Below are 10,899 nucleotides of genomic sequence, written 5' to 3' on the forward strand. Positions count from 1 at the left end.
CAGCCGGAGACGTATCGCACGCGCCACGGACTGAGTTGAAAAATACGTGTTGAAGTTAGAACTTATATCGGCGCTCTCGTCTGTTGCTTTGAAAGAGAAAAAGAAAAAAGCGCTTATGTAGTGACGTCATGACCGGTCAAATAGTGTTTCAGATTCAAAGACCGGAGCCGGTCAAATAGCCACTGCCAAAAAATTATATAATGGACAAAGAATCACCGTTATGGTGGAGATATTATCGACAATCTAACGCTACTCCTCTCAGGTCTGTTTGCTTGTAACAGAAAGGAATGGACCAACATCAACCAATCATTTTATTTTTCGTCATTAACACGTCCGGGACGAAAAAGATACTACTAAATACTAACTACAAAAGTCGATATAGACCTACCAGCACTTTAATGAACGGGAAAAGGTGGCGAAACCTTGAAAGATTAAAAACGTGCATGACCAGCTGCAATAGAATTTTATCTCTTTATTCTCGAACTGCTAGCACTCTTTACCAAAAGGGTTATTAAAATACACAAATTTGTCCAGTTTGTATTAAAAGCAGGCAAACTGTTGACTTTTAGACTGTCATAGACTGCATTACCCAATAGTTGTGTACAACACAAAACACAGTGTACCAAACACTTTTAATAAGTGATTTAAAGACAAGCTTCACATGTGAAAACCTGTGAATGACTTCAATGAAACAAAAGAAGACCAAGTGATCTGAAGCCAATACTGTAGTTGTCAAGTAAAGCTTGCCCATAGTTTTTTGATGCAAACATGGCTAGGTCTTTTGACGAACAAAATTCACCTAATAAATTCTCAATTTCAACACAAAACAGCATACAAAAACAATCTTAATACAGAAACATAAATGTTAAAAACAAAATAATAGCCTACCTTGATATCAATAAGACAAGGCTCAAACACGGAAGTACAGAGCACATAAAACGGAAATATACTTGAAAAAATGTAAATGTCCTCACTGAAGGAACGAAAATGTCAACTAAAAAAAAAGAAAATTGAGGCTTGACGTTTTTTTTGTATACTGAAAATTTGGCTAATCATAATAACTGTTGTGAGCGAAATTATAAAAAAATATTTACTTCCACATTATTCAGCTCTGAAATATAGAGGCGTGCTGTTGCGTATCAAAAGAAAACTATCTTTATCCTCGGACTGCGAAAACTTTTTTGAGAGCTTGATCCAGCTTGACAGTTTCGTATACTTGTAGAGGCCTTGAACCACTGACGCAGGCTCGATCAACGAGTTTGACAGAGTGAAGTTTTCGATTGTTGAAAAGTTACTTTCTGTGACTGTGAATTGTTTCATCCAACAGGTGCGATGATGGGTCACATGATGAATATCCATTGTTTTTAACCTTGTGCAATTTTTTTTCTCCTATAATAATTGCGTTCCTTAAAAAACTCACGTGTTGTGAACAAAAACAATTGATAATTCGTTTTCCACCCAATAACCCAAAGCAGCTTTCACCAGTAATCTGTTCAATAGCGATTAATCGCTTTCAATTTTTGTCCGTTTTACCAAAACGTTACATTATGACGTCAAATCGGTGATTTCATCAACAATAACTTTTAAGAAATGGCTTTAGTTTCAAGCTGGTATGAAGTACGATAACAACTATTCAATATCTCTGCAATTCACCTATGTAACAAAACCTTACCATAGGTTTGTAGCGTGTCCGCTACAGGTTCACCATTGTTGCTTTTATTTCTGGCCATCACAATGAAAAAACAATATAGCCTATGCCAAACATAGCACAGGTCTAAAACAAGGTAGTAGCGACAAAAGGCAACCGTTATAACGTGCTTGATACTAAAAGTGGACAATCAGTTTAAAAAATTTCACGGTCGCAAGACTTTATTAAAATTTACATGAGTAAGAAATTAAAGACAAAAAAATTCAATAGTCAGTTGCTATGTTGATCAGCCTTGGTGCGATGGTCTTGAAAGGAACGCTCTTGATGTGTTAACTTAACTCATCATGAGGAGCAAAGGTAGACAAAGAAGACCTCAGAAAGAAGTCCTACCGCGGGCACAGTCGTTTCAAAACGCAACGCAGCAGGCCTTGCAGGATCAACATAAACAGTACAATGTCAAAATAAAAATTGAAACTGAAATTCATTAAAGTGTTTACTGAACTAGTTTTATCTGAAAATCTATTCATTTTTAAAGTATTGTTTAAAAATATATTGAATTGACTTTTTGAATTTCTAAAATACCTCTCCCAATCGCCAAAATTATTAATTTTTAATTAAAAAAATGGCAACTTGTCTTTTGTTTTCTCACTTTTCATCAAATTTTCTGCAATTGGTTCTTTACGTTTTTGGTGTGCAGGTCGTTGCAAAGAAATATTGAACTTATATCTCACTGCATCGTTGCGACGTGGCTACCTTGAGTCAAAATGCGCGCTAAAGTAAGTCAGTTATGCATTTAGCATTTTAATTCAGTATACTTTGTTCGGATGAATATGCGAACGGTTCGTTTTTTTATAAGTTTTTCATTCCACAACTCTCTTCATTAAGCGTTACATTTATTACTACATGTGTTCTTCTGTTTGTTTGCTTTATTTTTTGCTCATTGTTTGTTGGGTTTTGTGGCTATGCAAACTACAGACATATAACTACATGATTTATTTTTTCTTCAGGCCTGTTTTAAACCTTTCGAGGTTTTGTCATTTTTTCCCGTTCATTGACATACTGGTATGCCTACCGTATATTGACTATTCTTGTTCGTAGTATCTTTTTCGTTCTAGACACGTTAATGATGAAAAATGGAAGAAGCTTTTCAGATGGCAAAAAAAGCATTTTTATCTAAAGCTAACTATGCCGCAGCATGTTTAGCAATACATGTAGCCTAACCCTAACATAATTCATACCTAGTCATTTGAAATTTTATTTAAGTCTAAATTGCAATGAACAACCTCTTGACTTTTTTGTTATTCACAAGTTGTTCGACATGTTAAATTAAGTAGCAGTCACATACGGTAAAATGGGTGCAACCTAGTTCGTACCCTGAACAGTTTGTACCCTCAGTTCATACCCTGAAAAAATCAAGAAAAAAAAGCCGAAGTCGCTGATCGCAGTTTAATAGCACAAAGCCGAACTCGCTGATCGGAGTTTCCGCAAACAAACTCGAGGGTTAGCGGAAACAGCGGAAAAATGAAACTGCAGAAAAATATTTGCGAAAACTGCGAGGGTTAGGGTTAGAGCATAGATTACTCTATGGTTAGGGTAAAAGTTATCAGAAACTGCGGAAAAATGTTTGCGGAAACTGCGATCAGCGAGGATTAGAGCATAGATTAGGCTACTCTATGGTTAGGGTAAAGGTTAGCGGAAACTGCGGAAAAATGTTTGCGGAAACTGCGATCAGCGAGGGTTAGGGTTAGAGAGCATAGATTACTCGATTGTTAGAGTTAGGGCCGAGTTAGGGTGAGCGAAAACTGCAGTTAGCGGAAAGTGCGAAACTGCGGGAAAATGTTTGCGAAAACTGCGGTCAGTTAGGGTTAGAGCATAGATTACTTTATGGTTAGAGTAAGGGTTAGCGGAAACTGCGGTTAGCGGAAACTACGGAAAAATGTTTGCGAAAACTGCGAACAGCGAAGGTTAGGGTTAGAGCATAAATTAGTCTATGGTTTGGTTAGGGTTAGCGTGAAAAATGTTTGCGGAAACTGCGATGAGCTAGGGTTAGCGGAAACTGCGATCAGCGACTTCGGCTTTGTGCTATCTTTCTTTCAATCTTTTCAGGGGGAAAATTTTAAAATGTTTGCGGAAACTGCGATCAGCGACTTCCGCATTTTTTAATTTTTTTTCTCGATCTTTTCAGGGTACGAACTAGGTTGCATCCCGGTAAAATGCTCTTTTGGACAATATTTTAATGTCTACAAGAATTGAATGTGTGGTATTTTTCAACACCTTTTTCTGTCACTACCGGTACACATCTGAATGTTTAAGAGTTTTGATAATACCTAATGTGATGGTTTGTAGGTTGTGAACATCGTAACCCTAACAGTTTTCACCATTCTATCATGAAAATATTGGCCTAAATATCAAATTGTGAAATTTAGTTTGTCATTAAAAAGGCTACTTTCATGCAAGATTTCCTATAAAGTGAAAGTTGTCAAATCTATTACATCTAGAAGATTAGGATGCAACCTAATACTAGTGAACAATTCGTACCCTCATTTCATACCCTGAAAAAAATTAAAAAAAGCCAAAATAGCACGGGTCTGCTACTATTCGGTGAGTCTGATTCGGTGAGTTCCTAACCTCTAACCCCTAACCCTAAAACGGCAATGATAATTAGGCAATAATTAAAAAAAAAAATTAAAAAAATCCTCCGTTAAGGGATCGGACTCACCGAAACGGGCCATTCCGAAATAGCACACGGATTGGAGTTTCCGCTTAACCTTAACTTTAAAATTTTTGCGGAAACTCCGATTAGAGACTTCGGCTTTGTGCAATTTTTTCTCGATCTTTTCAGGGTACGAATTAGGTTGCACCCAGAAGATTATAGAGGCTTGTAAGTTTTTAAGCCAACCACAATTTTATGAGAGAAATACGAAAGAGACGTTGCTGGCCATCTCGTGCATGCGACTTAAGACCTACAATTATGTAGCCTAATCAGAAGATAGTTTTGGGCATTGTTTGTGCAGTTTATATTCATACATTGTTTCAAGCCATAATCTTCAATGTTTGTTTTAACATTGAATTTTAGATCTGTGTAACTACCCTGTTCATTTAATATTTTTTGCAGTAGTAATAGTTACCATATATGGTACCCATTGCATCTAAGATTTGTCACTAGGTGTGAAGTAAATGTTTTTCTTTCAAGAACTCTTTTACAACAAAGAAATTTCTAAAAATCCTTGTGATTTGTTTTCATTGATTTTGATGCATCCACAGAGTTTTGTGTACAAAGTCTCACTGCCAGCAAGCATATCTTTCTTGGGAAACATTATGCAAATAGCTTATTAAATGATTTTTTTAGCTGTCTTTTGCTCATCCTTTTTAGCTTCATTATTTTGTCACAATGAGCCCCAACTAAAATTTTATTACCGGTATATTAAGTATTTTGAATTAAATTGTCATGCTTTTCCAACTGTGTTAGAATTTAGTTTAACTTTTGGTGAACTTTTGAATGCATGACATGATCTTTATCACACCACTGTTTGTTTTGTTGCATTCAGTCGATTTTTTTATGTAAGGAGCTATCCATAGAAGACGTTCGCAGTCAGGTGGGGTTGCAAATTGCAGACTTTTCATTGACACAGTGCTGACATAAAGGAGGGTCATTTTTTGCAATTTTATGAAGACGTCTTCTATGGACAGCCACTAATTATTTACTAGTGGGTCATTCCATGTCAGTTGGACCAAAAAAAATGAAAAACCAAACCCACCATCGTAGATTTTGATGAAACTTGGTTATCTGGTAGAACTTTTGGCACTGATCATGAAAAACAAATTTTTTGAAAAATCGGACAAGTAACGACGAAGTTATAACCTTCCAAAGTTGGCCATTTTGGTGATCACTCAAGCGGAACAAAATCAAGTCAAATTGAGGGGGTTATTTCCATGCAGCATAACTCTTGTGTTAAACCTTTTTTTCAAATGAATTTTGCACACATTTGATAAACAAAGTCAGTTTTACCCAAAAACAATGAAACAACCCATACAACCCCCGGAGTTGACCTTTAACCCCACATTTTGGTAAGATGGGGTCAAAAAATCATTCACGAGTGACCGAATTTTATCCGATTATAACTTGTCGTGCTCATGTAATATTGTTACATGTGATACATCATTTGAAAGGTCTTGATAAACAGATTCAGAATCCAAACTAATATTTGTGGTTTATTGAATGCTTTGAACCTTAAAAATGGAAATAGTGAAATGTCTCAAAAAATCAAGTTTTTTTAATTTTAACATGTTGGTAATGTTACTTAGAACCTTTACACTATCATAATTATATTAATTAGTATCATTGATATATAAATAAAATAAATCAATTGAGGATTTACAAAGAAACAAAGTTAAAATAAGAACGTACAGTTGGGGGTGACTGGGAAATGAGCTTGCACTCTTCGAGTCTCCAGCCAACCATTGACATAGGAAAAGACTCACCGAATCGGACTCACCGAATAGTAGCAGACCCTGGTACTTAAAAGGATATTTATTGTTATTATATGGTTATGCAAATTGTGTGATAGTTCCTGGCTGATTTGCATGCCTGGCATCACAAAATAATAAATGATGTGTCTGTATTCTACTCGTATCACTGTTATGGTGTATATCAAACTTAATGTAAAATACACAAATCTAGATCTGAAAACCTTATACCGTATTTCATTACAGAGTTTGTTTTAAATAAAATCCTGAGTCTCGGCAGTTTTTGGGGCATATCAGCATATGGAAAACGCAGTTTTTAAAAGAGTTTTGAGCATAAGCAATTTAAGCACTTAAATTAAAACAATACTCAGATGGTGTTTCATACAATTTTGCTACTACATCAAGATGCAACAGGATTGTCCATTTTTTAGTTCAAGCAGTACTACGGTGCCTCTTTTTGTTTATTATGATTTAAGTGCAATTTATATTTTCAAGCAGAAGAAGCTATTTAAAATAATTGCAATGAAATTTTTCAACATTTTTGTAGGCAATAGTCCTGTATCTGCAAACATGGTTCTAAAGAAGTTCAGGGCCACTTTATATGCAAGGTTCAACAAATCTTTCTAAATTACTTTTTTCAACACTAGCAATGAAAAATAGAATATGTCAGAAACGTGGTGCTTGAACAAAACAAGCTCAGCTTGAAGCATGTGAAAAAAAGATAAGGATTAACAGCTAGTCACAATAAGGAACACAGAAAATCATCTACTAAAACACTATGAATGTTGACCAGCACTTTAATTAAATTAAGCTTAATTATCAGACAAACATAACAATTTTGAAGAAACACTGCTCTTTGTATGAAGCATATCTTAACTTTCTAAAATAAAATTAAATTAATATTGAAATGTAGGTAGAGTCATGAGTATGCAAAATTGAAAGTGTTAAATTTGCCATAGGTTGAAATACTGTATTTTGAGCAATGTAAGCTGACAAGTTGATTTAGAGAGCCTTGTTCGTTAAATGTACAGTAATCAAGTCAATGATAATTTAGGCTGAATATCTGATTGCAGCAACATTTAGCAAAAATTGATTGCAACATAGAAGCAATTACCAGTTCTTGCATTGAAACGTAAAGAGAAAAAATCATCCTGTCCCAGTACGAAATAATTGCAAAGAGTTTTAGATTCGTTTCTCCGTTATATAAAGCCTACCGGTACTCAATCATCAGATTACAGGCGACTACAGTTTCGAGATTTTAATGTGCACTACACTGATATTTAATATCATAAACTAACTTATTTGGAGCCTAGAAAAATTGGCAAAGAGTATTCCGAGTTAGAATTAAACTTTTGTTTTTTGTTTGCTTATCTTTATCCTGCATTGCGGGAAAGCGGACTTGAGCGCTATGCATCGGTGTACGCCTTCCGACGTACACCTGACCCACGCTGCAGCCGACAACAATGTCTGTTTCCGGTTGTCTACTCTACTTATGACTTAAATTTGGGTACTACCCATTACTCGATCACTGGGTAGAGGCAATTATCGTAAAGTTTCTTGCCCAGAGAAACAACAGCAAGTGCGGGTGGCTGGAGTCGAACATGCTGGAACTCGACTGCACCAGTGCTTGTCAGCACTTAGTGTGAACATGTTCAAAGTTGATTATTAAAGTGAAAATATTAAACTTTATTATTACCGATAGCAATAAAGCTGAGAGGCATATTTTCACACACTGAATGTAGCAGCATTGCTGCATCTTACTAATTTTTAGCAATAAATTTGTCCCATGCAGTGTCGATCTTTTTTTTGCTTGCACCAGATAATTGATATAAACCACGGCTTGTAGTTAAATGGGGAACATCAATTACACACAAAATATGCCGCAAAGGAACCCAACATTTGTCTTGTTTTGGCCAGTAAGATGGCCCATTAGGATGCATAAAGTTAGCTAAAATATCACTGCTGTCAGCATCAAATTGTTCACTCATGCCGATGTACCACCATTTTTGGAATTTTTTGGGCTACTTGGAAAAATGAGTCCTCGATGGGCCTTTAAGCTAAATGGCAAAGTAGGCCACTTATTACCAGCAGGTCTGACTCTTTTCTAGCTAATACCGGTACCAAAATATAAATGTTTAATATAATATTTCAGGTGCCGCCGGTATAAATTACTTTCAGCTATTTAGTAATGTGTTCAATTTTTTACTGGAAGAGCAGACAGCCTAGGCTAGCCTAGCAACAGGTGATCAATTATTTTGCTAAAATTTCTGAAAAATTGATTTTTTGAGACATTTCACTATTTGCAACTTTAAGATTCAAAGCATTCAATAAACCACAAATATTAGTTTGGATTCTGAATCTGCTCATCAAGACCTTTCAAATGATGTATCACATGTAACAATATTACATGAGCACGACAAGTTATAAGCGGATAAAATTCGGTCACGCGTGAATGATTTTTTGACCCCATCTTGCCAAAATGCGGGGTTAAAGGTCAACTCCGGGGGTTATATGGGTTGTTTCATTGTTTTTGGGTAAAATGGACTTTGTTTGTCCAATGTGAGCAAAATTCATTTGAAAAAAGAGTTTAACACAAGAGTTATGCTGCATGGAAATAACCCCCTCAATTTGACTTGATTTTGTTCCGCTTGAGTGACCACCAAAATGGCCAACTTTGAAAGGTCATAACTTCGTCGATACTTGTCCGATTATCAAAAAATTTAGTTTTTTGTGATCAGTGCTAAAAGTTCTACCAGATAACCAAGTTTCATCAAAATCTGAGATGGTGGGTTTGGTGCCCTGGTCCAACTGACATGGAATGACCCTAGTTTAAATTTCTGATCACCGTTATCATTAACAATGTATATACGGTATTTAACGTTTAGTATTGTGCCTTCGTTGATCGTTCCAAATTTGTATGTGCTAACTTTAGTTTCACAATGTCCACTCTTGAGCGCATGACGTCATGTTTAAGAGGTAAACCAATAACCATGACCTCAAACGTTATTGTTACCGTATATGGTGTATATAGCTTCTGCCTTATTTTTTATTTTTGTTAGCGCAAAGTTACACTATTATGCTTTAGCATTGCCATTCATATAATTCCTGTTATCTTTTCAGTGGAAAAAGAAGCGAATGCGAAGATTGAAGCGCAAACGAAGAAAGATGCGAGCGAGATCAAAGTAATCTCTCGTTTCGTATGACGTCAGTGGCTTGAACCTTTCCTGCTTGATTCCATCAACCAAAGAACATCAGTTTCAACTTAAAGACTTTGTTGACTTGAAGTCTGCATCAAATATTCAATACACTAATGTCTTAAATTGCTTTTGTGGTTTGAGTGATCCCGTTACCAGCAGTGATTTGAAATGCAGCCCATCTTCATTCATCTAAAGCGAAACATTAGATACTAACAATAATTAACACAGCCTACGCCAGGGGTTCTGAATGATTAGGGTCGGTTATAAAGGATTATTAGGAAATCAGGATATTCCTGCTTGCTTCCAATCAAAAAAAAACATTGCTTCGATCCTTGACATGCAAGTATTAGTCAACACGATTAGATGCCACCATCAACAGCAAAAATGTTGCTGAGCTTGTTGCTTAATCACCACTACGGAGAAACTACAATTAACTAACGAAATAACGGTAGTTTCGGAGCCAACTGCTGACAATTTATAAGGCAGAATTCGACGTCGTTCCCGTCTTGCTATCTTAGTGACAGGGTTGGAAGAGTTTCCGTAAGCTCATCCCTATTGTTGTGGACAAGGATATTTCCTTCGGTGGTCGAGGACATATGCATAATACAGTAGAACTCGGTTAATCCGGATTAACCGATGACGGTTTTATCAAGCCTGACGTTACCTAGATAGAACGGTATCGGTAAAAATCACCGAAATTGAATGCATTAGTGTGGTCATCTGCCAATTCCTAGACGCGCGATCACCACATTAGCGATAGAATTCTTTTGAAATGCATGTAAAACGAATGTATTTGTAGACTCTGCGTCTAACGCAAGAACACACTGGCAAAAGTTATATCTTCAGACATGCGTGTCGGAATAATCTGTAGTCACTCAAAACTTTTGAAAACAGTTACGGAAGACGAGTTTCTATGGAAAACTTACAAAAAATCACGTTCTTCTATTGGAAAAACGTCACCGACATACGGCCGAAAATTCCACCGATATCTTTTCAAGTTACAGTACGAGTTTGGGCATTTGCGCACGAATTTTGCGTTAGGAGGGATTACTGTTCATGAAAGGAAGAAATCCGTAATACTTTATTACGTCACATTAACGGAACAATAGATAAGAAGTTTCTCGCAATAAGCCACGTTACGTTTTAGCATAAAATGGCAAAACTGTCGGGAAAATCCGGATAAAGCGATAGAGAAAGCGCAACTTTTGTCCGGAATAGGCGAAGATCCGGATTAAATAATCCGGATAATCCGATGTTGTTTCTCAAGAAAAAGATTACAAATCATTTGTACTTCCAGTTTTATCCGGATTAGGCGAAGATCCGGATTAACCGAGTTCTACTGTATGTGTGTAAGGAATGGTCTACTGCATGCACGTGTGACCTGATCCACCCCTCTTGAAAAGCGAAATCGGCTATGTTGCAATAATTGTCTCCGTCGAGGCTTGTGGAATGGAGAATGACACCACAGAATAAAAGATTGTTGGCCACCAACCACTCCAACCAGTGTTCCCTCTAAGAAAATTTTACGCTGAGCAAATATTTGATTTAGTGAGCATGAGCATTTTAATGCTGAGTTAAAATGAATTA

The 10,899-nt window shown here is 36.3% G+C and overlaps 1 long non-coding RNA gene across 1 annotated transcript; it reads left to right on the forward strand.

The window, feature by feature from the left end:
- The first annotated feature begins 2,296 nt into the window (after positions 1-2,296).
- Positions 2,297-9,435, forward strand: LOC145774836 (uncharacterized). Its single transcript, XR_014290062.1, has 2 exons — positions 2,297-2,424; positions 9,236-9,435. It is a non-coding gene; the product is annotated as an uncharacterized LOC145774836 (long non-coding RNA).
- Positions 9,436-10,899: the final 1,464 nt, after the last annotated feature.

The sequence above is a fragment of the Aplidium turbinatum genome, chromosome 7 (assembly GCF_918807975.1).
Source record: "Aplidium turbinatum chromosome 7, kaAplTurb1.1, whole genome shotgun sequence".
Lineage (NCBI taxonomy): Eukaryota > Metazoa > Chordata > Ascidiacea > Aplousobranchia > Polyclinidae > Aplidium > Aplidium turbinatum.